The 26,294-nt window shown below is 41.1% G+C and overlaps 1 protein-coding gene across 1 annotated transcript in view; it reads left to right on the forward strand.

The window, feature by feature from the left end:
* The window catches only part of NUMA1 (nuclear mitotic apparatus protein 1), a 3,180,433-nt gene that overhangs the window by 2,350,280 nt on the left and 803,859 nt on the right, over positions 1 to 26,294 (forward strand). The window lies entirely within an intron of this gene.

Here is a 26,294-nt window from a genome sequence, read left to right on the forward strand (position 1 = left end):
ATGATTCAAGTCACCAACAGTACTACTACTTGACTGTTTGTCATTGCTATCCACATTCCTTAAAGTCGAGACAGTTTCAATTACATTAATTGCATTCACATTCTCATTTTGTATAGGTATATTCACCACAGGGTCAACATTAACAACAACATTTGATATCGAATTTTGTTCATTTCTAGCAGTATTAACATTATTCATGTCATTATGAACATTAATAACATTGTTACCCTGTCTCCCCTGTCCATTGAGTTTATTAAAATCAGTTCTGGGACAAGTAAAGACATGGCCATTCCTAAAAAATCGGCAGTGTCCCTCTGTATTTTATTTTGTTTCTGCTCAAATAACCTTTTTTCAAACAAATAAACATTATCTAGTAAAAGCTCCATCATCCGGTCAACAATAGACACCGGATATTTTGAAAAAAGCCGTTGCTGTTCCTTAACTTTATCGCGTAAACTATTCTCTTCAGGTAGAAAAAAGTAATTCAACAGAGCCATATAGCGTAGACTCACCTCTATGTTCAACTGCTGCCATTTGTACAGCAGTTCAGGATACATTGTGTCTGTCACAGGCATTTTCAAAATTCTCAAACCCCTTGGTATATTCTTCCTGTTAAGGCACACTTCGAAGTGTTGTCGTTGTGTCTGTAGTCTCTTGAGTTTAAGGAAATTCACCTCTAGTTGGTCTAGCAACTCACTGAGCCCAGTCAAATCTGCTGCTGGTGTCATATCTTCAGTTCCTGTACACGTTACCTTGTACATCATCAGCGGATCCTGCTGACTGGATACACAATCCATGAACCTATTCAGGTTCCGTGTAGATTTAGACTGTTTCTCTGGGTCATAAGGTAGTTCCACAGGGATTAATCTCAACTCAGTCATGTTTCCATGGCAGCAAGCAAAGCAAAGATAATTCAGAAATAAAAAAATCAGCTACCAAGGAATAATTGTTCCTGGACCAAAAATAGTAAATATGACAGAGCAGGAAATACTGTACTTTTTCAGAAAATTGTTGCACTTGTGGGGGACTGTAAAGTATATACCCTACTTAATGTCTTTAATGTTCAGAAAAATGTTTTGTGGAAGGGAAGAGAGGAAAGAAAGTTAATTCTAAGTGAAGAAAACATTTTTATTAAAAGTGCTATTTTTGTGGTATATGGTTTTGTGTGTGTGCTATAAAGTAAAGTTTTCTCAGTTATTTTAAGTGTAATGGGGACTACAGGTATGTGCTGCTCTTCTTTTTTTCCACTTTCTTTCTCCCTTCTATCTTCTTGGTCAGTTTTAAAGAAATGTAGGCGCTGCAATGTAAAAAAAAAAAAAAAAAAAAAAAAAAAGCCTGGTTAAAAGAATATGACAAAAAACAATGTGTTTTTCTCATTCTTGCATGGGGGAATGACTGGATTAAGGACCTTAGATTGATTTAGTTTGATTTAGTAACAAGTTTTAAGAGAAAGCAAGTAAGTGAAAAAGAATATTGAATATTATGAGGATTTTTTCTAGCAAATGAATGTAGGCTTAGTAGCAATTATTTATCTGTCCCTCATGTCTCCATGGAAGTAATGTGATAGAAAGAAATTGACTGTATGGTTCTCATGTCACCATGGAGACAATCTGATAAAGAGAAACTGGTTACAGTATGGCAGAGAGTGATTGCCTAAGAGAAAAGAGATTCTGGGTAGGAGATAATGTTCTCTGAAAGCATTCAGGGGGTTTCCTCAGGCTGCACCATGTGTCTTAGTATGGATAACTTTTCTTTTAGGGTAACTCAGGTCTACGAGTGTGGCTGACAGTTCCGTTCATTTGTTCCTATTAGGAGGGTAAAACTTCAATATTTGAAGATGTGCATAGTTTTTATGTTAGTATTAAATAGGTTTTAGGGGTTATTGTTTTTTTTTTTTTTGAGGACTTTCAGTAAAACAAAGTTTTGTAAGATGTGACATAGGTTCAAATGGGTATGACAAGAAACAACTATATAAACGTTCAACGTGCCAAACAGTGTGTACATGTAACACAAAAGCTAGAATTGACATATAACTAAAAGAGGTGTTGTTCATAAAAGGTGGGAATAATAACTTTTACATACAATGATGCTTTCTGTAATGTCTTTAAATGTCAATGGTCTCACAGGTAAATACAAAAAAGAAAGAATAGTGAACTATATTAAAAAATGTAGAGTACAAATAGCTAGGCTAGAGGAGACACTTGGAAAGATCTGATCATGTGAATTTGATAAAGAAATGCTTTCAGGGTGGTTATTCAGTGGAGTATCTGGGACAAAGGAAAAGAGGAGTACTTATATTAATTGTAAGAGAAGCTTCGGTAGTGACAGAAGAGGATAAAAAGTTAATAATGGCAGATTTGTAGTGTTAAGGGCTACTGGCAAGGGAGGAGTACACTGGCATGTGTTTATATTCCACCTAAAACTGCTATAATGGAGCGTAAGAAAATTCTGGGAGAAATATTTTTTAGCAAGGAATATTACTTATAGGTGGGAACTGGAATTTGATTTGCAGCAGTTAAAATGTGTCTGGGGGGGCCAGAATGGAAAGTATAACAAAGGATGGCAGATATTTGAAGAAATTATGGAAATATTTGGCATGGAATTCAGTAATAGGAGCTTGGAGTGAATTTACATATTCCCCAAGATATAAAAAATGGGCTAGGCTAGACAGAATTTACATTTCACAGGAACATGTGCATTTAACTGAAAGTCTTGATATGCACCCAATGACTATTTCAGATCATGCATCAATAATAACTAAAACAAAAACACAGGGCAATGAACTAAGAATGAGTCACTGGCACTTTCCCACCTATCTGTTGAAAAGAAAGGAATTTAAGGAATGGGTAGTGGAGATTATTCAGAAGTTATTCAAGAGAATAGAAACTACTATTTAAAATATAGCTAGGAGTGGGATAAAATTAAGGTGAAGTTTAAAAATAGGGTAGAAATAAAAGAAATGGAGGTATGGTTAAAAATTAACAAGAGTTATTTAGAGGGACTGACAAATGTTAAAGTATTGCAGAACAGGGGGAATCTCACAGAACGAGGATCAACGCACAGTGCTAAACAGGAAATAAGGGATTGCCTTGATAATATACACAAGTTTAGAAAGATTGCTTATAAGCAACTGTTTTTTGATAACATCCATCCTCAACCCCTTTTCCCATTTTGCACATGGGGTTGGGGTGTCACTTCCAGTGACAATCATCTCGAGCCAAGGTTTACATTGCCAGGTGGCTAGCCCTGCCATGGTAGTTCAGTTGTACCACTCACTCATGCACACACACACCTATGACCAATTTAGAGTGTCCAATCCACCTATTGCATGTCTTTGGAGTGTGGGAGGAAACTGAAGCACCTGGAGGAAACCCACATGATTGGAGGGAGGACATGCAGACTCTGCACAAAAGGCACCCCAGCCAAGAATCAAACTTAAGAACCTCTTGCGGTGAGGCAACAATGCTAACCCCTGCACCACTGTGGCCACCCTCAACACTATACCACAAAAACTTTTAGCACAATGACTCAGCCAACAGAAAGTAGAAAGGGCTGTTGCCAAGCTTAGGGAGCCTAAAACAAGGAAGATAACAAGAGATCCTGTATAGGTATTAGAACTTTTGTGGAAACTCTATGAAAGTCTGTATAAAGCAGAGAAATATGGAAATCAAGAAAATAAAACAAATGGAAATGTTTATGGAAGAATTAAATATAGGTTCATAAGTTCATACTAGGCTATCTGCCCTAGGGCATTTATAAGCCTAGCTAGAGTGTGTTTGGCTTTCGCCACCCATTTTAAATTAATTTTGCTATGCCCTTTTTCGAGGTTAGTATACTGTGCCTCTGTCTAACAGTGACACAGAAGTGATACCCGGGGTAAACCTACAATCTCCCATCCACACATCAAGATTCCTCTTGAAGAGAGTCAATGAGGGACTCTGCCTAACCTGGACTGGGATTTTATTCCAGAGTGAGGGGAGCCTCTGGGTTATGAATCTGTCCCTCCAGCATGTCCTATTTATTTCAGTGCTGAGGTTCAAGTCTCTCGAGCGCGTAGCACGATGGGATTTGGATTTTCTGAGGTGCAGCATGTCCATTAATTCCGGGTTGGACATGGCTTTATACTACAGGCACAGATCTAGTCTGAGCAGGCGGTATGCCACTGAGTGGAGCTGGAGTTTCTTTAACCGGGCAGCATATGGCATCTGTTTGAGCCCTTTGATCCTCTTGGTGAAGTACTTTTGGGGTCTTTCCAGTTGCTGCAGGTGTCTGGTAAGGTACATCCCAAAAGGGGCATTGTACTCAATTAAGGGCCTGATGAGGGATGAGTAAAGAGGCACGATGACCTCCCCTGATCTAGATGTGAATCCCTTCATGATTAGGTGGGCTATATAAAATGTTTTTCTAACCACTTTGGCCATGTGGTTGTCAAATGAGAGATTGCTATCAACTTGGGTCCCCAGGTCCCTAATTACTTCTTCTGTACTTAATGGATTACCACCTATGTGGTAATTTGTGGGCACTTTGTTTTTGCCAAAGGAGATGACTATACACTTTTTGGTGTTTAGCTTGAGGCCATGGCTCTGGCACCAGTTTTCTGTTTCTATGAGGCCCTTTTGGAGGATGCTTGTGTCGGCTGGAGAGTCGATTATGGTGCCCAGTTTGCAGTCATCTGCGAACTTGGTCAGCCACAGTCCTTCCGTGTTGGCCTATACCTCCGAGAAATATATACCGAACAAGAGAGAACCCAGGACTGAGCCTTGTGGGATGCCACTTGTAATTGGTTTGGAGTCTGACATGGCTCCAGCAATTCTAACCATGTGGGTTCTGTCCTTGAGCCAGTTTGCAACCCATCTAGTGACATAGGGGTTTATATTTAAGCTGGTGAGCTTATCTATAATGCCCGAGTGGGGTATTGTATCGAAGGCTTTTGTGAGGTCCAGGTAGGCTGTGTGGACCACCTTCCCCTCCTCAATGGCCTTGGTGACTGTTTCAAATAAATCAACCAGGTTTAAGAGACAGGATCTGCCCTTAACAAAGCCGAACTGGGTAGGATCCAGTGTCTGTAGGTCCCCAATATCTTTATTTATGAGGTCCATGATGATCCTTTTCATAACTTTGCAGACCAAGCTAGTCAGGCTTATGGGGCGATAGTTTCCAGGATCCGTTGAGGCACCACCTTTGTGGAGAGGGACCACTGTTGCTGTACGCCACTCTTTGGGTGCATATCCTGTAGTAAGGCTGAGATTGAACAGTAGTTTTATGTTTGGGTTTAGCTCTTCTTCAAGTTCATGTAGGACGCAGCCCGGGACACTGTCTGGTCCCATTGATGCTGCATTTTTTGCTTTGGAGAGGGCAGCTTTTACCTGAGCATCTGAGATGTCAGGGGGGCAATCACTCTGTTGGGATAGATATTTGCCCTTTTGGTGGGGGGGGAGAAGTTTGCGCTGAACCTGTCAGCTAGGATGTTGGCAATGTCTGTGGGTTCGGTGTATTTTTTGTCATTTTGGACTAATTCTGAGCATATCTGGGAATTCCCACCCAGGTTCCTAACATAACTAAAGAAAGCTTTGTGATTATCCTTAGTGTCCTGTGCAATTTTTCTCTCGAAGCTGGCCTTAGACGATTTTATGAGTGCCCGTAGTTTTTTGCTAATACTGATCAGAGATGCCTTCTCTTTTTGGGATTTTGCTCTATCATGTAGTAGCTTCCTCTTTCTATTGTATAGTTTGTTTATGGCTGGGGTCCACCAGACAGGACGTATGCCTTTGGAGGATTGGGTCTTGGTTTTATTTGGGATTGCATGATCCATGCAAGAAGGTGTTCATAGAATGCGTTTATAAAGGATTCTGTGGTCTGGGCCGTATTTTCCACAGGCCCGGGGGCTTTGAAGGATTCCACCTCGGTTTTGAGGAGTGTGAAATTTGCTTTAGAGAAGTTTTTCACTGTGGTTTTCAGGGCAGGGGGTGGAGTTGGGATGTGAATATCCAGTGAGATTAGTTTATGGTCTGATCTTACTAGTGAGGGACACACTTCTGGTCTGGAGCATAGAGTCCCCATGTTGGCGATGATCAGGTCCAGTATGTTTTCCCCTCTTGTGGGAGTGGTAACAAGTTGTTCCATAGCATTTGAATTTATAAATTCTAGGAACCTTTGGGCTAGAGTGTTGGAGCTAGAGTAATGCTCCCCAGTCTATGTTTGGGTAGTTGAAGTCGCACAATATAATGGTGTTTAGAGAGACCTTCATATTTTCCAGTGTTCTCAGGAAGGCCGAGTGGGGTTCCTGGGTTTGGGAGGGTGGTCTGTAGCAGGCTATAAACTGGAAGGCAGTTTTACCCACTGTTAGTTGCACATGGATAGTCTCTGATGCTTCGTGCTGTGCCACCAACCTGGAGGTGTGGGTATCTTTGACGAATATTGATACTCCCCCTCCTTTTGTGGTTCGGTCCAAGTTTTGGGGCTGATAAGCATGGTATGAGGTATAACCTGGTAGTGCTGGGGTGCTCTCAGGAGCCTTGAACCAGGTTTCTGTTACTGCACAGATATCGATGTTCTCCATGCTAAGGAGAGTTTTGAGTGTGTGCATCTTGAGGTTTAGACTTCTGGCATTGAGTAGCATTACTCTTAGTTTCTTATCCCTTGTGATACCTATGGAGGTGGGTTTGTCTTTTGAGCCTTGCCTAAAAAAGGCACTATGGGGGTGACAGGTGCAAGCCGTCCCTAGCGAAGCATCGTGGCTTGTCGAGCATGTCATCCCAGGCTGACAGACATTGGATCCCCTTTGAATGACACCAATACTTAAGCCAATTGTTGAAATTGATCATCTTGTCTTCATATTGTGGCATCATTCTTGGTGAGGGTAAGATGCTACTCAAGGTCAGGGTCATACCGGCCTGGGCTACATGCTCAGAGAGCTCCTCTATGTCTCTTTTCATGTAGTCCTGGGAGGTACGTCTTAGGTCGTTCACACCAGCAAGGACAATGACTGAAACATATTTGTACTTGCCTTGGAGTGACCTGAGTGCTTGTGTTATGTGGCGGATCCTAGCGCCCGACAGGCTGCTCACCGTGACCTTCTCCTTGTTCAGCCTGGTGAGCGGGACGTCAGTGTGCCTGACGATAGAGTCAACTATTACAAGTGTATCTGGTGTGTTGTTTAGCCTTAAGGGCTGTGACTGTTCGGCACACTGGCCTTGTGAGCTATGTGTTGCATGTGTTTTGTTTTGGGGTAGCGGTTGCTTGGGTGTCTGCTTTGGAGGTCTCTGCTGCTTAGGCAGATTTTTAGTTAGAGCCTCCGAGTATGTTTTTGTGTGTTTATGTGTTTGGTTTGCTGTCATGGTAGGTCTATGTGAGACAGGAATTGTAGTGAGTGTGGTTTCCTTCTCCTCCTGACTGGTTTTGCCAGTGCTGAGTTGAGAGAGCTTAGCCTCCAGTATGGCTATATGGTTGCATCTCTCACATGTGTTGGAACTTGTTGGGAGGAGGAAAGGGTTGTCTGTGTACATGAGGCAGTTGTAACATTGCCTCAAGATTCCCAGATTCACCAGCTGGACCGGAGAGGAGATTGACAACTGACCTTTGGACATGCTAGAATAGTATTGGGAATTCCTTTATAATTGAAAAAAAAGGGCCAATGGGGAATGAGGTACTCAAGGGGAGTTTGTGAGTGTGTAGTGCTTTTAATATTTTAGTGCTGACTTATATAATTGCTTTAGTGAGCAAGTGCCAGGTAACTTAAATGCAATGTGTTACAGGTAACTTAAATGCAAAAACGACACACAGTAACCTTCTTTCAAGTGAAACAAGGAAATAAGTACAGTAAGCAATGCAGATATCACTAGGGATCCACAGAAGCGCTGAAAAGCCGCGTTTTAGGTGGAATTAGCGTTTCAAGGAAATAAGCAAACAAACAACAAGCATACAAATAAAGCTAGATTCAGCAGGCCTGGATCTAGTCTATGCTACAGCAAACAAGGTGTACCAATTTCAGTAAGGAGCAGTTCAAATATGCAGGCACTATAAGCCTTTAACCAGAAATTCCCAGCTCAGAGGGGCAGAGTCCAGCCTCTCCTCCCACAAGAGTGCAGACCACGAACCCTTTTAATGTAAAATAACTGGCCTGAAGCCCAAGTGATTAAACCAGAATTAATACACTTTTAGAATAACAGACACTGAGCCCTCAATCAGCAGTTCCCAACTTAGAAGGATGTAAGCTACCTGTCCTGCCACCACAGTGCAGGCCACAAACCTTCCTAATGTAAAACAACTGGTCTGAAGCCCAAGTGCTTTATCCAAAAGACTTAGAATGATAGCTACACTTTAATCAAGTTACTACCATGCAGTAATAAATACAATTGAATACTTTAAAGAATGCCTGGATTAGTGCTCAAGTTATACAAACAAAGCTAGATTCAGCAGGCCTGGATCTAGTCTATGCTACAGCAAACAAGGTGTACCAATTTTGTAAGGAGCAGTTCAAATATGCAGGCACTATAAGCCTTTAACCAGAAATTCCCAGCTAGAAGGGCAGAGTCCAGCCTCTCCTCCCACAACAGTGCAGACCACGAACCCTTTTAATGTAAAATAACTGGCCTGAAGCCCAAGTGCTTAAAACAGAATTAATACACTTTTAGAATAACAGACACGGAGCCCTCAATCAGCAGTTCCCAACTTAGAAGGATGTAAGCTACCTGTCCTGCCACTACAGTGCAGACCACAAACCTTCCTAATGTAAAACAACTGGTCTGAAGCCCAAGTGCTTAAACTAAAAGGCTTAGAATGAGTTACACCAAGCAGTAATAAATACAATTGAGTACTTTTAAGATGACGCAAAAGCAAAATAAAGTAGGAAGAAACACAAACACAGTAAAAGCAGATATTTTTTTTTTTTTAGAGGTAGACAAGGCTCAATTACTAATGGTTAAGATAGGAGGAGATGAGATAAAAATTATGATGTATAACCAATCTACAGAAAAGTCCCTAGGAATAGTAGTATCCCCTGTGGAAGTTTGGAAGCTAGGAGGGGAAACAAGTACAGTTGTGTACACTTACCATAAATGTAGATGTTCGAGTGTATTCACTGTTGCAGTCATTACATTTGGCTAATCCTGCTGGCAGGTTGCCCTCAGTCGGCCTGAATTCCAAAGTCTTGAGTCCTTTGTCGGTTGCTGTCGCCCCTTCCCTGACGTCAGGTCGTCAGGGGTATAAAAGATGCAGCCGATGCCATTTTCTTCAGTTTTTTTTGCCCCAGATGTCAGGTGCACCCTAAAAGGTAGCCAAAAAAAAATATATATACATATATATATATGTATATATATATATATATATATGTATATATATATATATATATATGTGTATATATATATATATATATGTGTATATATATATATATATATATATATATATATATATATATATATTTATATATAAAAACACATGCACCAATATAAACTTTACCTTCATCTACAAGCAAATACACCACATAGGTTGTATAAATCAGAGAAGGAAAGATAAGTTCCATCAGAAATAAGGGGGATGGTGGGTGGGTAACCTGGACTGCAACAGTGAATACACTCGGACATCTACATTTATGGTAAGTGTACACAACTGTACTATGTTCTTCGTGTTTCACTGTTGCAGTCATTACATTTGGGTAGAGTCCCAAAGCTATGGTTGGGAGGCTGGAGCTAAACAGCATTAGGAGCAGCTACGAGGCCCTGCAGAACTGCAGTGGCAAAGCCTGCCCTGGATTTAGGGGTGTCCAACCTTTTGGCTTGCTGGGGCCGCATTGAGTGAACAGAAATAGTCTTGGGGCCGCATATAAAATATATCATATAGTAAACTCTTTTGTTGCTCCGGAAGACCACAGTTGACCTCCTGGCTGTACTGTAGGTGCATTTGAACAATGAATAAATGCCTAATATTTGCCTTAGAATTCTAATTCTCATTCTAATTCCCTAATCTAACAGTTAACTCTAACATCTTAGTTAATATATCTGTATATATATATATATATATATATATATATATATATATATATATATATTTTTTTTTTTTTTAACAAATAAACAGATATTCACTACAGCACTAGCATTTCTCACTGGGAAAACCATTCCAGCAGTCCAACTACGTAAAATGTCAACATCAGCAATCCTACAATACTATAATCCACAAAAATGACCCAACAAATTTGCAATAAAGTAAAGAATTCGCATTACTGACTTAATAAAACAATTCTGAATTAGCTACAAGAGGGTCTCACCCAAACAAATAACTGGTGCCAGAAATATGGCCTCAAGCTAAATGCCAAAAAATGCATCATCATCCCCTTTGAGGAGAGTGATGTCCCCACAAATTATCACATTAATAACAATGTTGTAAGCATGCAATAAGTCGTATGGTACTTGGGCACCCAGGTTGATAGAAACCTGACTTTTGGCCACCATGTTGTCTCCGCTGTAAGGAAAGCTTTTTACATGGCCCACTTCATTAGTAAGGGTATCTCATCCAGGGACAAGGAGGTCATAACATCCCCGTATTCTTCCTTTACAAGAGCCATTATTGAGTGCAATGCCCCTTTTGGCATGTGCCTCAGCAAAACATCCTGCCAAAAGAAAGACTACAACCATTTCTGACAAAAAAGGTCAAAGGACTAAGTTCACTTAGTTATCCAAACAGACTAAAAAGCTTCTTGCTTTCCTATGTCTCTCACTGGCCCCTATAAATTTCATCATTGGCTTGCTTTCCAGGCTAAGAAAGATCCTGCCTTAAGAGAAGTCCTCTACCTCAGAAGTACTGGTTATACTTAAAACACTCACTACAAAAAACACAGCATTCACTGCAACATAAACAAGCCACTTTTTATGGACAGGTTCTTGACACAAAAACCTTCAACTTCTGTAAATCTACTCTCATTATCAAACGATGTAGTTCAGCAACATGATGGCTGGATGGATAGCCATAAATGTAGTCCTTGGGTAAGTAACATAGCCTTCATCAAACCAGATGGAAAAGCCACATACTAACCTTTCCCATCTGGATGGCTAAGATCTAATATTGGTTACTCAAGTCTAGTTGCCCAAGAAGAGGGGCATGTTTAAGTAAGAATTCCATTTGCAAAATTATATTCAATATACATATTAAATCTCTCTCTCTCTTACACACACACACACACACACACAAAGCCCCTACTTGTAAAATAAGCAACCTCAGTAATCACATGACACTCACTCACTGAATGAAATTGTCTGGAAGTCAAAATATCTGAAAAAAAAAAATCATAATAGAGATGGATTCATCCATGTAATTTCCAACCACCAAAAGAACCATCAATAAATCAACAAACAACTGCTCGGCAAAAAGTAAATCAATAAGAACACCATAAACTATAATGCTACATACTGGTGTAAGCATATAACTTGTGTCAATCCCCAGGTTAATCCATACCAAAAGATTGTTTCAGAGCTTCAGCTATGTACAAACAGCTTTCTCCTAAAAACTTAACTCATTGATATTTGCCTTGCTGTAATTATAACTGTAAAAAAAAATGTTTTAAGTTTGTTTTGTACCTCAATGATTCTCACTGTTACGATATGTAATCTCTGCCATATTGCATGAGTACTACATCCATAATTTGCTGTCTCTCTCTCATGTATTGTATTATATTGTTTTGTGTTATTTTTGGAGCTTTTCTCCCTGGGCCTCCTCTGAAAATGGACCTGTGTCCAGTCGGACTTTCCCAGTAAACAAATGTAAAATAAAATAAAATAAATAAAAATTAACTTCCCTCCAATCTAAAGCCATTTGACATTCCGGCATTTTAATTTGTGCAGAAGTTACTCAATGACTGACGTTTACTGAGCTGTAATGCTGACCTTTGCTTTTGAAAAAAACGAATTCCCAGGCTTTGTCAATAGCTCAAAGTGTAGAGAGGATTATTTATTATATATTTATTTATTTTTGGAAAACATCTTTAAAACTGTTAAATTGATTGCACACCCAGAAACACAGAAAAGTTATTGTGATTATGTAAACCTCAAAACTGCTGCAAGAAATCAAAGTCACATTAGCACTCTATTGCAGATGAATCATACCTGTCAATTCCAAAAGAAGTAAAGTAGCTTAATAAGAAGGTTATTTGCAAGGTTAAATGGCAGTTTATATTGGAAATAAGCAGAGATATTAAAAAGGCTCTGTTTTTCATAATTATGCCAAAAAGTCTTCCAAGGTAAATACAACTTCTGATTTAGTATGGAACCATACCTCTCAACCTTAGAGCAAGAAATCTGGACAAAGCGAAAAATAGAAGTGGGACACAGGCCCAATAATAGTTATGCATCACAGACACCATTGAAACAACTGTAGCTGCAAACATTATACATCACTTATAATCTTTCTATCCCATCATTGTCAGTTAAACATTGTGTGGCTCATTCAGTCCTGCCTTCTTTTGCATCAAAGAAAACCATGCTTTGAAATGACAAATGCATTAAAATAATAAATAAAACACATTGCATCCACATCCTGCAACTTCCTACCTGCAAGCAACCACAGAGCTTTCACTGAAACTAGGGTTGCTTGTTTCCCCAGAATGACAGCTCTCCCTAATTAAGTCAAATGGTATACAATCCACCAGTATCTGGACTACCTGAAATAAATTAAATTATGGCCTGTAAATTGAAAGTACACTTTAATTAAACTATATTTCTAAGCCCACTTATTGTATTTTTCAGTAACATCTAATATCCATTTCCAGGTTACTTTACAAGACATTGGCAGTGGTAGACTTGGCATCCTTCAGAAACCCCACAGGCCCACGCTAATACATTGTCCATTAAATGTAAATATCCATCCACTGTAAATGGCAGGAAGCTATGTCTTAAAAACTCTACTTCTGGCATGTGTACCCAAGTATTAGGTTTTGAAACAAAGAAACATTCTCCACAGTCCGTAAGTCTCTGTCTTTAATAATCATCTACTGTTGCAGCACTCCCAACACATAAGCACACACATACACACTAAAATCCCCAACATTTAAAAAATGACATTGTGCCCACTTGATTTGCCAGGATTGATGATCCGCCAAAGCTATGCTTACTGTTGTCCAATTTACCACTGCTTAGAACCCACCAATGAAAAAACAGTACTAGGTGCTTTTTTGTTTGTCTGAAAAAAATAATACAACTTTATATGCTACAGTCCCACATAGTCAGTCCACTACTGACCCATTAACCCTAGGCTGCTGTCTCATTCTTACTCCCTGGAACTGCATTACCTTGGATGACTTTTATTTCTTAAGCAAAAGACACAAATTGGAAGATGAGGCAAAAATCCAGACATTCTTTGAAAATCCATACAGTTAAGAGATATGTGTTCATGTTCAATACAACACTCTCCCTGTCAGGAAAGCTGCAATTTAATGAAAGTGTACTCAATGTATGATGTATTTGTGAGCTAACTTGTTTGTGTTCAGTAGGTAGACTGATCATTGTTAGCCTCTTTGTGCATGCATATCTCTCTGTCATGCACACATATACACACACACACACACACACACACACACACACACACACACACACACACACACACACTTCTTCTACTTTCACGCACACAATTCTGCTTTCATGCATGCACTCACTCCGTACTTACCTATTAACACAGGTAATTGCTGTCCCTTTCAAAGGCAACAGCAGCAAATCCATACATGAGTCCCTCTTCAGCGAGAACACACACACACACACACACACACACACACACACACACACACACTCTGATTGTTCAGTGCAAAATAATGGCGTAAACACACTGACCCTTTTTTGGCTCAAAAACAAAACTAGAAGGGTGCTTTGGCACATGCGCACACTGACATTAGCATTACAGGTCATGGGAGTGAAAAACACAAAACAAAGAAAGTGTTTTGGGGCATGTGTACATCGATGTTGCAGTTAGAGGTTGAGGGCCGCATGGAAGAGCTTTGAGGGCCGCATGCGGCCCATGGGCCACAGGTTGGACACGTCTAATTAGAGTAAAGTGGCAGATGATAATGCTTTGTAAAAGTGTGCACTGAACTCCAAGTAACAGCTTCTAAAATGTCTTTGGTTGGCACTCCCCTGAGAAAGGCTGCTGAAGTGACTGCAGCTCTGGTTGAATGTGGCCTAATGCCCTTGGGCACTGGTTTGCCATGCTATAAATAGCAGAAATGAATGCAGTGGCCTATCCACTTTGAAATAGTTTGCTTGGAAATAGCCTTTCCTTGTGATCCTGCAGCATATGCCACTAGTAATTGCTCTGTCTTCCTAAAAACTTTGGTTCTGTCCAAATAGAATCTAAGCTGTCTGTGTACATCCAAAGAATGCAGAATTCTCTCCCCCTTGTTCTGTGGATTTGGATAAAAAGTTGGCAAATGAATAGTTTGGTTAAGGGCCACACTGGACACCACCTTAGGCATAAATGGTTTGTCCTCATAGAGACCCTGTCTGGATAAAAAATGATAAAAGGTTCCACAGCCATGAGTGCCTGTAGCTCTGATACTCGTCTTGCAGAAGTTATTGCTAGAATCAGAGCTGTTTTCCAAGATAAAAACTTTATATCCGCAGTAGCAGCTGGCTCAAAAGGAGGCAGGGTTAGATTTTCCAATACGTAGCTGAGGTCCCATGCAGGTATTGGTGATCTCCTTGGAGGCCTTACGTTCTTGGCTCCTCTGAGGTACTGCCTTAAGGGATGAGAAAAGATTGGTGGCTCTGTATTGTGTAATGAGCCGAAATGGCAGAGGCATGAATTTTAATTGATGAAAAAGATAGGCCTTTGCCCAGCATCTCAGTTAAGTATTGCAAAAGCTGAAGAATGTTTGGTACAGCTGTATCAGCTCCTTGTGTCTGGTTCCAAGCACAAAATCTCTTCCATTTTCCAGCATACGATTTTCTAGTACTAGGCCTTCTGGCTTCCAAAATGACATCCATCACAGCTTTACCGAGAGGTGTGCTTTGTATGCCTACATTATTCCACCATGCTGCCAGGTTTAGAGTCCTGAGTTGGCTGTGCAGGATCTGATTGTTTTGTTGGGACAGTAGATAAGGTATTTGAGATAAGGTCCAGGCTGGACATTGAGACAAGTTCCTTAAGATCGGATACCAGTACTGGCGGGGCCAGTCTGGGTCAATCAGTATCATCTTTGGTTTCTCCTGTCTGACCTTTAGGAGTGCCTTGGGGAGGAGAGGCAGTGGAGGAAAGGCATATACTGATAGGTTTTTTCAGCTGAAAGATAGGGTGTCCACTTTCCATGCTTGTCTGTGATAAATCCTTGTGCAGAATCTTTTTAATTGGTAGTTGTGAGAGGAGGCAAATAGAGCTATGTCTGGGCATCCCCATTTCCTTGTTATGCTGAAGACTTGTGGATCCAGCTGCCACTCGTGAGGATCCATGAGGTTTCTGCTTAGTTCGTCTGCCAGAGTATTTTCCTTTCCTCACAGGCATTGTGCCTGCAGATGAACTTGGAAGGTCAATGCTGTGTCCCACAAAGCCATGGCTAGTCTGCAAAAGGGGGTAATAATGTGTGCCCCCTGCTTGTTTATATACCACATGACCGTGGTGTTGTCTGTCTTTATCAGTAGTTGGCCCAGATGAAGTAGATCCTTGAAGGCTGTCAGGGCATTTTGAACAGCTAGCATCTCTTTTTGATTGATATGTAGATGCATCTGGTTTGTGGACCATGTGCTCTGAATGCATCTTCCTGCCATGTGGGCCCCCCAGGCATAATCTGATGCATCCGTTGTTAGGTTTTGCCTGGCTGGGGGTAAAGTGAATGGCTGTCCCGCATTCTGGTGACAAGCCTTCGCCCACCATCGAAACTCCTGTTGCAGGCAGGGGATGAGAGTAATCATTGTTTCCAGGCTGTGGCAATGTTGAGTCCAAACACTTTTTAGGTACCATTGAAGTTTCCACATATGCAGTCTTGCATATGGAATTAGTAAGATGCAGGATGCCATGAAGCCCAAAGCCTGCAGAATTTTTCTTGCAGATAACTGGGCCTTTGTTGCCAATATTGTGAAATAGGTAGTCAGTTGCCTTTGTTTGTCTGGCTTGAGATAAGCCATCTGGGCAGTTGTATTTAAGCTTGCACCCAGGAATATTATCTCTTGAGAGGGTACTAGTTTTGATTTATTTTCGTTGACTGTGTACCCTAGGCATGTTAGAAGTCTTTTCACAAACGCCAGATGCAGTAGAAGAATGTCCTTGTTCTCTGCTTGAATTAGGCAGTCATCCAAGTAAGGATATATTTGTATTCCTCTTTGTCTGCAGAATGCAATTACTGGTGCCAGGCACGTTGTAAAGACCCTGGGCGCAGTAGATAAGCCAAAGGGCAGTGCAGAGAATTGGTAATGCATTGAGCCAGCCTTGAATCTGAGGTATCTTCTGCATGATTGTCTGATTGGGACATGCAGGTATGCTTCTTTTAGGTCTAAAGTCACAAGCCAAGCCTTCGTGCCCAGCATGGGCAGACACTGCTACAAGGTCAACATTTTGAATTTTGGTATATCCAGGAATGTGTTTAGAATAGATAGGTCCAGTATTGGTCTCCAGGCTTTGTCCTTTCTGGGTACCAAGAACAGCCTTGAGTAAAATCCTTGTCCCTGCTCTTGCTCTGGTACCCGTTGAATGGCCCCCATGTCCATGAGGGATGAGACTTGTTTTTGTGCCACTGCCCACTGATTTTTTTGGCAGATCTGGCTAACCATTTGCCTTTGGCAGGGTATGGAAGTGGAACTTGTAACCTTGTGACACTGTTTAGAACCCACTTGTCCTGGGTTATAATGTGCCAATTTTGAGAAAAAAAAGTGCTATTTTTTCCCCCTAGGGGTGCTTCCAGGAGATAAGTGCTTGGTGCAGGCAGGGGGAAGTCATTGGGACTGTTTCCTGTAAGGTTGTGATTTGTCTTCTCCACTTTTGGAAGTAGAAGCACCCCATTGCTTTGACCTGTATGAACCTTGCGCCTGGGATCTGCCTCTATGGTGTCTGGATCTGCCCCTTTGAGGTCTGTCTGACACAGGAAAGGACCAATTCTTTGTAGGCCAGTGTCTACTAAACCTAGATGGCTGTACTTGTAAAAAATCTTTGACAGTTTGCATAGATTTAGCTTTGTCCTCCATTTTCTTTAACACCTCTTCTGCCTTAACACCAAACAAAGTATCATGCTGTAAAGGTGCATCTAATATTTTAACTTTGACATGATCAGGCAGATTTTGTTCCTTTAACCAAGCATGCCTCCTAATAACTGTGGCCCTGCAGGAGGCCTCCAGAGAATCAAAACCACATTGCATAGTATGCTTTCCAACTTGTTCAGCTGCATGCAATAAATCTTGCATTTCCTTGTTTTCTGCACATTCAGAGCTTAACAACATTTTCTGTTTAAGCAATGCCATGACATGTTGCTGATATTTGAGCATATGAAACTGACAGTTTAAAGCCCTTATAGCCAAGGTAGTAGATGTGTAAACCTTTTTCCCCATCTATCCAATGCCCTAGAATCTCTGTCAGAGGGGGTAGGGTTTTTTGCAGTAGAGGCCTTAACCCCTTTGGGACCCTGTGAAATAATTTCTGGGTCTGCAGCAGGGTTTTTGAAAAGGAATGTATGAGAGTCAGGAACCCTGTAATATCTGTCAGGCTTAACAGGAGCTGGAGGTAAAGAGTAAGGGGTCAGACTAGACTCTGAAAACACATCATCTACAATGTCTAACACAGGTGGAATGGCTAGAGGCCTGTGTTGAGGTAGTAAAAGGAAGTCCCTGAGCCTCTTTTTAGATTCTGAAAAATCTTGGCTCTCCCAGTGGAAGTGCTCCCTCATGGTATGTAAGGTTTCCCCAAAAGAATAGTCCTCAGGATGAGAAGCTGAAGGAATAGATTCTTCAGCATCAGAATCCTCATAGGGGGAAGAGAATATTCCTAATCAGAAGAGGAATCAGAAGAAATAGAAACATGATCTGAACATTCATAGTCTGTCTCTTGCCTAGGCCTCTTATCAGGAGGGGGATGGGAACCCCTGATCAAGGTAATCAAGTCTTCGGCCATTTTGAACATCTGTTTTTTGGGCATGGAGGCCTGTCCACGTGGCTCTTGAGTTTGTTTCTTTGTGTTTGAAGGTGCTTTAGTCTTTGCCTTTGAAGCTGAAGTCGGTTTAATGTATAGATGTTTAGGTCTGAATACACCCTCAGAAGCCAGTGCCTGCTCAGCGGCTCTGGACCCATCTGAAGGAATAGTGTCCGAGGCTCCAATACCTTGAGTTTCCAGCGGCACAGCTGACTCCACGTGGGAGTCGGTAGCAGCCTGTGACTCTAAAGTAGCGGGCATCAGGGGCTGCGAAAGCACCTCACTGAGAACCGGCGAACTGGCGACTGGCTTAGGAGAAGCTTCGTTGTCGGTTTTGGGCCTCAGTTGTCTATTTTTTTCATTTTCTTTGCGTTTTTTGTGAACTCCGGTAGTCAGATGACTATCCGACGACATTTCTGGATAACTAAACCTGCGTCCAAAATAGTTTAATGCAAAATCATACCAACGCTTAACAGTGCGTTGGTTAAATCTAGCACAAAACTGACAACCTGAAATGTTATGGTCAGGGCCTGGGCAAGGAATACAGTAAGAATTAAAGTCCTTATGAGGTATTTGCTTTCCAAAAGAAATACAATTATTCACTTTTTCTGACATCGGTCTGGAGCAAGAAAAAAGTTTCCCCAACGGGGTACTTAGCTTTAATGAAAACTTCGGATCTGCAATTTGAACACGAAAATCTCAGGATTCAGCCGACCGGCACTTGTGAACTGCTTCTGCTTCGGGCACCGCGTGGCAAGAAAGACTGAAGAAAATGGCGTCGGCTGCATCTTTTACACCCCTGACGACCTGACGTCAGGGAAGGGGCGTCAGCAACCGACGCAGGACCCAAGACTTTGGAATTCAGGCCGACTGAGGGCAACCTGCCAGCAGGATTACCCAAATGTAATGACTGCAACAGTGAAACACGAAGAACATCTGATAAAGATCAGGAAGGTTTTGTTCAACAGTATTTTAACAGGAGTTGAAGTACCAGCATCCTAGAAGGAAGCAGTGGTAGCTATAACACCTAGAGAGAGCAAAGATTAATCAGATCCAGCTTCATACAGGCCCATTTCAATACTAAGTCATGATTACAAAATGTTCACATCTATAATGGCTAAAAAATGGTAAAAGTAATGCTAAAATTGATAAATACGGATTGATGTTGCTTTGTGGAGGGGAGGCAAACATTTGGAAACATTAGCAGAACAGTGATGATCCAGAAGGATGCAGAATGTAAGAAAATACCATTGTTGTTGGTGGGTCTTGATGCAGAGAAAGCATTTGATAGAGTAAACTGGGACTTTATGATAAGGGCAATGGAAGCATTTGCATTTCCTGAAAAAAATTATAAGATTGATTAGGAGGATATATGAAGATTGGAATTGAAAATTAAACTGGGCAGAGTCCTCTCTGATAATTTCTGCTTGAGCAGAGGAACCAGGCAGGGGTGTTCGCTTTCCCCTTTATTTGCATTATATTTAGAACCACTGTCAAAGAAAATAAGACATTCAGAAAATTAAAGGATATAATTGGTATGGTAGTCAAAAAAAGCTGTCTCTATTTCAGAGTGATATTTTATACCTGACAAAACCAGACACACATATTACAGTAGTGTGGAACATTGAGACACTCAAATCTTTTCGGGATACAAAATTAATAAAGCTAAAACAAAGGCTCTAGCTTTATATTATGTACCCACATATGAATCGGTTCAGCAATATCCTTACTTATGGAGACATGATAAAATGAGGTATTTAGGAGTATGGATTAAGAACAATTCTGGCATGTCAGCTAAGGATATGTGAGGAAAGAATAAACAAAAGATAATACAAAAACGGAGAAAATGGAAGTTTTGTTATATGGATATGGATAGTAAGATGTTTTAGTCCCAGTCTTATACACAGGTTAGGCATATTTTATGCAAGAGATTTTTTCTTCAGGTAGACAGCAAATGCTGGAGGTGTGACAGGGAAAAAAGATAATTGAGAACATATTTTTTGGGAGTGTGGTGAGTTGGCAGACTAAGGATTCCCTGTGGGATGCACTCTGACATTCTGGGTAGGCAGATTGATGTGACAAGGGAGATGATTTTCCTGAGATATGACACAGATTTAGAATTACCTAGACATGGTAAGGTCTTGCTGTGTCTAATTATGGTGGCTGCCAAAAAAGCAATTACTAGAAAATGGAAATCAAAATCTAAACCAACTATACTTGAAGTTGTGGTTGTAGGAATAGAGGTAAAACAATTGGAAATGAGATCTTTAGGAAAAGGGTAGGAGCAAACTACAGAAGAAAAAAAGGGAATTGTGGGAGCAATACATATAGGGGAAGGATGAGGTTTACAAGAAGGTAGGACTTAAAATGGCTATTTAATGTTTGACTGAAAATGATTGGGTAGATTATAATTGATGTATAATGTTTGCAACTGTGTGTGTCAGTATGGTTTGTGATGTAAAATGCTTGCAACTAAGATTGTGTTGGTGTGGTTTGCTTTCATTTATATAAATGTAAGACTGCCTATGTCATAAGTGATGTTTTAATAAATATGTTTCTTGTTTAAAAAAACAGGGGCAAGAACTGAATAATTTAGGTAATGTTGCTTAGGTTATATGATATCTAGCAGTATATGTGAAGTATAATGTTTGTAAATATGACTAATACAGTGATTACTTTTTAATTTAGTAAAGGTATTTAAAAAAAAGTGGTGACTCAGCATGGCTGGGTAGTAATACTAGCAATTCTAGGAGTCTTGATAGGAAGTTACAACTAGTACTGAAATATACTGAGAGAAGAGCAAACACTGCTGGAACTGTTAAAAGTGGTCTAGTTGGAAGACAAAATGGGATATGGAAATGCCTGGATAAAGGCTGTTAAGTACCAAGAAACAGTGATGGAGTAGCAAGCTATACAAAAGCAGGACATCAGATGAGTCAAAAATAGGAACAACAAATCAGTGTTGGGAAAAGGGAGCAGCCAGGGTTCAAAACCTAGGCCAGGGACCCTAGAAGGTAAAGAAGAAAAGGTGAAGAACTGGTGGGCTGATGTATTATGAATCAAGGGAAAAGAATGAGGAGGAGAGTAGGGAAGGTTAAGAGGGACCGAGTACCCATGGATGATCTGGATCTACCAGAAGCTGACAGAGATTTCAAATGGGGAACCGAGGAAGCAGAAGCTGATTCAGGTTTTGGAAATTTCGGCTAGTTTTGGAACTGATCCTATCTAATGACAAAGTTTGTTTGTCCAGATTAAGGCATCTTTATGCAATGGTGATCTTTATCTGCTACGTAATTTAGAGGAAAAAGGCAAGGGTACAATATGATTATATAAAACTTGTAAACATGTACAGAAAATAATTAAAAATCCAATGTCATGCAGTTATTTAAAAGTACAAATAAGAGACTGTGGGATTTTAGAACAGGGATTCTACTGGGACAATGTGTCAAATATGAGTTGAAAAGGCTTGTAGCAAACGGAAAGGAGTAAACAAGCTACATGAATGGATAGTGAACAGAATACTCAGGATTGTAGACTACTGTGTAGAAATAAATGGTCAAAATGGCACTGAACCACCAGTCACGGTAATGGCTACAGGGCCTACTACAGAAAAGGGGGGGGGGTGGAGGAGGCACAGTAAAAGGAGGCCAGAAGAACAGTAACAAAGGTGATGAGGGCAGCAAATGCACAAACTGAAAGCATGTTCAAAACTGGATCAAGAAAGGAACAAAGCATTTAAGCATACAGCACAAAGGAGAGTCACACCTGGCCAGACAGATTAAAGATGAGAGGGAGATCACGAGAAAAAGAAGTACAGAGGTACTAAATATACTTCCCAGTCTTCACAAACACAGCAAATTAAGGATACCAGGACTGAATGTGAATAACTGTGGAATGACACTGGCAAATCAAGAAGAGGCAGACAGAAATCGCTATCCTTAGGGAGGAAGAAATAAAAAGACCATACAGGGCCCTACCTCCCACAGTCCTAAAAAATCTGGCTAGTGTGCCGGAAGACTTGAAATGAATTTTCAAAAGATCACTGGCTGTTGTAGAAGTGCAAAGGCAGAGCAACAAATGTGGAACAAAGGGGAGGGGGTCAGAAAAATCTTAAGGAATAAAGGCCTCGAGTTTCACAGCAGTGGCAAGGAAAAATTATATGGACACTTTCATGGGTGAAGACTGGCAGCATTTCTACAGGATAACATGAGGTTATAGCCACAAAAAAACATTGGTGTAACATGATCCAGTTTTATGACTGACTGCCCTAAAAATGGACTTTTATGGGAGACCAGTGGCAGACATAATCCACCTGGACTTCAGCAAGGTCTTTAACTTAGTCCCATACAGGGAGCTGAGGGCCAAGCAGGAGGAGTTAGTCTAGGACCAAGACTGAGTAACTGTGAAGTCCATTTATGAAAGGCATCTGTGCAGTCACACAGACATGGTTCAAAGCCGCGTAAAGCACCCCAGCCATGCAGGGCTACAATGCCTTTCATGCATTCAAACCACAAACTGAGCTTGATAGAACCAAAGGAGGTGGAGGTGTAGCCATCTTCATTAAGAACAGGTACACCTTGAGACTGGTCAACAGTATGACTCTCTTGAGCTACACCATAGGTTCATAGGTAGGTACTAGGCTATTGGCCCTAAGGCCTATACAAGCCTAGCCAAACTATACCCTGGCTTTTGCCCCCCAAGAAAAATTATTTTCCTATGCCCCTGTCAAGCAGAGCCACAGAAGTGATCCCCGGAGTGAATTTTCTATCTCCCATCCAATCATCAAAATTTTTCTTGAAGAGTGCTAATGAGGAGCTTTGTTTGATATAGATAGGTAGTTTGTTCCAGAGTATGGGAAGTCTCTGGGACAGGAATCTATCCCTTCAGCATGTTCTGTTTATTGTGGTGACAAGGTGTAGGTCCCTAGAGCATGTGGCTCGGAGGGATTGGGATTTCTTTCAGTGGAGCATGTCCAACAGCTCTGGGTTTGACATAGCTTTGTATTTTAGGCAGAGATCACCTCTGAGAAGGCGATATGCGACAGAGTAAAGCTGGAGTTTTTTGAGATGGTCTGCGTATGGCATCTGTTTGAGGCCAGTAATCCTCTTTGTGAGGTATTTCTGCTGCCTTTTCAGTTATTGTAGATATCTTGTGAAGTACATACCAATAGGGGCACTGTACTCTATAATGGGTCTAATGAGTGATGAATAGAGGGGAACAATGACCTCTTTTTTCCTGGATGAGAAATCTTGTCAATTATCTATAGGCAAAATCCCCTACCACGTCAGAGCTAGCTATAGGTCCCCCACCAAGAACCAGAAAAAGCATACCACATACCTGGACTTGCTGGAGTCACTTGCCATACAGCCCAGCACCTTATTAATGGGTGATTTTAACTATCCTTCCATCAACTGGGAAACATACATGGCCACAAACATACTGGCTCAGAGGTTCATGGACTTTGTCAATGTAAATGCTCTGGAACAGCTAGTCAGCACTCCTACAAGGGGCCGAAATGTCCTGGACACTAACATGGGGAAGCACTGCACTGCACAGCTCCCCCTGACCATGTGATGACCTCTCTGGTAAGATAGGGCCATAAATTAGTCTTGGTTGATGTAATTACAAGGCCAGATACCCCATGAAACTCAAAAATGCTTAAGGCTTTTTCCAAGCAAATTACCTCCTATTAAGCGATGGTATAAGTTTCAATGCCCCCTTGAGCAAATATAAGACTTTTATGCAGAGGTGTACGCCAATGCCATGTATAACCAGTTAAGCAGTTGTATAGAATTAGCTATACACAACTGGATTAAAAAACAGGTCTTTCCAAAAAAACAAGCCACCCTAGTATAAACAGGCTATACAACAATTGAAAAACTAATGTCCAAAAACAAGAGGGAACTGGCTCAGCAGAGGAAGAAATCCCTCTCTAGCTTAAACAAAAATTAGGGATCTTGTCAAGTCCTCCAAAGCTAATTACAAAGCAAAAAGAGCCTCCCAAGCTAAGGATAACCATAAGGCATTCTTTAAATACGTCTGAAATCTAAAAAGGAATACCCAGCCATGCACCGAACTGGTTGTGGATGACAACACCCATACTCAACCAGAGGAAATAGCCAACTTGCTAGCTGACAGATTTGAAGCAAACTTCACCCCCCATCTTCACTGGTCATCCCCCCAAAGTATACCTGCCACCATTCATCAGCCTATTATCTCAAGAGAGCATGTCAATTCTGTGCTCTCCAAGGCCAAAAACACTGCATCAATGGGACCAAGACAACATCTCAGGTTACCTTTTAAATAACTTAAAACATGACCTAGCAGACACACTTGGATCCCTGCTTAACCAAAGCCTATGTTCTGGTGGAATGGAGGACAGCAACAATAATCCCTCTGCACAATCAACCGAGCCTGGGAATTACAGACCCATAAACCTGATTTGTCTCATCTGCAAGGCCATGAAAAGAATCATTATGCACCTTATCAATAAGGACATAAATAATCTCCAAACTCTGGACCTAACTAGTTCAGATTTGTTAAGGTTAGATCATGCCTGTTAAACCTGGCTGACTTCTTCAAAAAAAGTCACTAAGGCCCTGGATGAGGGAAAGACTGAGCATACCACCTACCTTGATCTAACTAAGGCATTTGACACAGTCTACTTTTCAGAAGTCAATGCCAACATCAGTGGCCTCTGGCTGAGTAAATTTGCAGATGATTGCAAATTAGGAGCAGTCACAGAATCCCCAACAGACACAAATGTTCTCCAGGAAGGACTGACACAGACAAATAACATGCGTCTGAGCCCCTGACTAAAACTAAATGCCAAGAAGTGCATAATATCTTTTGGGAAAGTCATCCACTCCTGGTAATTATCATATTGACAACACACACCTAAGAGTCAACCCAGTAGTCAGTGACCTGGGGACACAGTAATCTTAGTGTTCATCGGTTCTGTCATTTAGCACAGGACCTCCTTTGATATGCACCTAACCAGGCACATCCAGCAACTGGAACGACTACAAAGGTTTCTCACTAAAAGAATACAGGGTGCAAGTAACATGTCCTACAGCCCTATCCCTGTATTTTGTCTCCTACAGGCTGTTGAGGAGAGATCTATACCTGGTACACATGACATTGTTAGACTCCACCTTGATGGACCTCCTGCATATATGCAAAGCAGACAGCACCAGAATTACCCATTCTAAAGACAAATCTTACCTATGATATAAATAGGACTTGGTGGACAGACTGGTATATATCCCAAAGGCTACTACTCCTTTGGAACAGGCTCCTCATCCACATGAATCAGAGTTCCTTCCTAACCCAATGAATCCCAGGTTTGGCACCTATGGCTTTAATGGACACAGGCAGCCTGTAAATTGTTCATCTCCCAGGTCCCTGCTTATAAATGTTTTATCTCTCAAGCCCCTGCTTACACTTGTCAGGGATTTGGGATGCATGGCTAGACTTAAAAAGGCTCTGGTGGTGAATAGCGTACTACACACATATGAACCTGTGCAAGGATAACAGGGTGGGATGAAATGCTGCAGCTCAAAATCAATGCAAATGAAGACAAAGTACTGTACCTGGACCACTTAAATCCTCCTAATGATACTGCACACCAGGAAGAGGAGCTGATGACAATGGAAAAGTAAATGGATCTGGGATTTTGATCACATCTGCAAAGGAACACCAGAAAAATAACAGGGCAATATCATCTGTTGACAGGATGCCTTGGCACATCCTCCTCTAGAATTAGACTCAAGAAGCAGAGTTGTAATTTTTCCACAATAAAGGAACATGGTCAGACCACACCTTTCAGTACTGTATGCATTGCTGGGAGCCACACAAGGAATGGGACATCAAGCTGCTTGAAACAAGTACACAAAAAAAGTCATAAGTAAGACTTGTGGAATGGGGGAAGATACCCTCACAAACTATAGTAGCTAGAGCACTTTTCACTAAAGAGCAGAAAAAGATATGAGGGAGGGCAAGACACAAATTCATGACAGAGATATGTAAATGGGTCACTGTGAACAAGGCGGCCTGAGGGGGGTACATGTAGCAGATAAAATAAACCAACTATTCCCTGAATCTCTGAAAGAATTCACAAATAAGACTGTGGAAACATGGAATGCACTACTTGAATGGATACATGTAGAGAAGATTCGCAAACGCATACACAAGGGAACAGGCAGATGAAAAAT

Source organism: Protopterus annectens, chromosome 5.part1 (assembly GCF_019279795.1).
Source record: "Protopterus annectens isolate FY-2018-M chromosome 5.part1, PAN1.0, whole genome shotgun sequence".
Classification (NCBI taxonomy): domain Eukaryota; kingdom Metazoa; phylum Chordata; order Ceratodontiformes; family Protopteridae; genus Protopterus; species Protopterus annectens.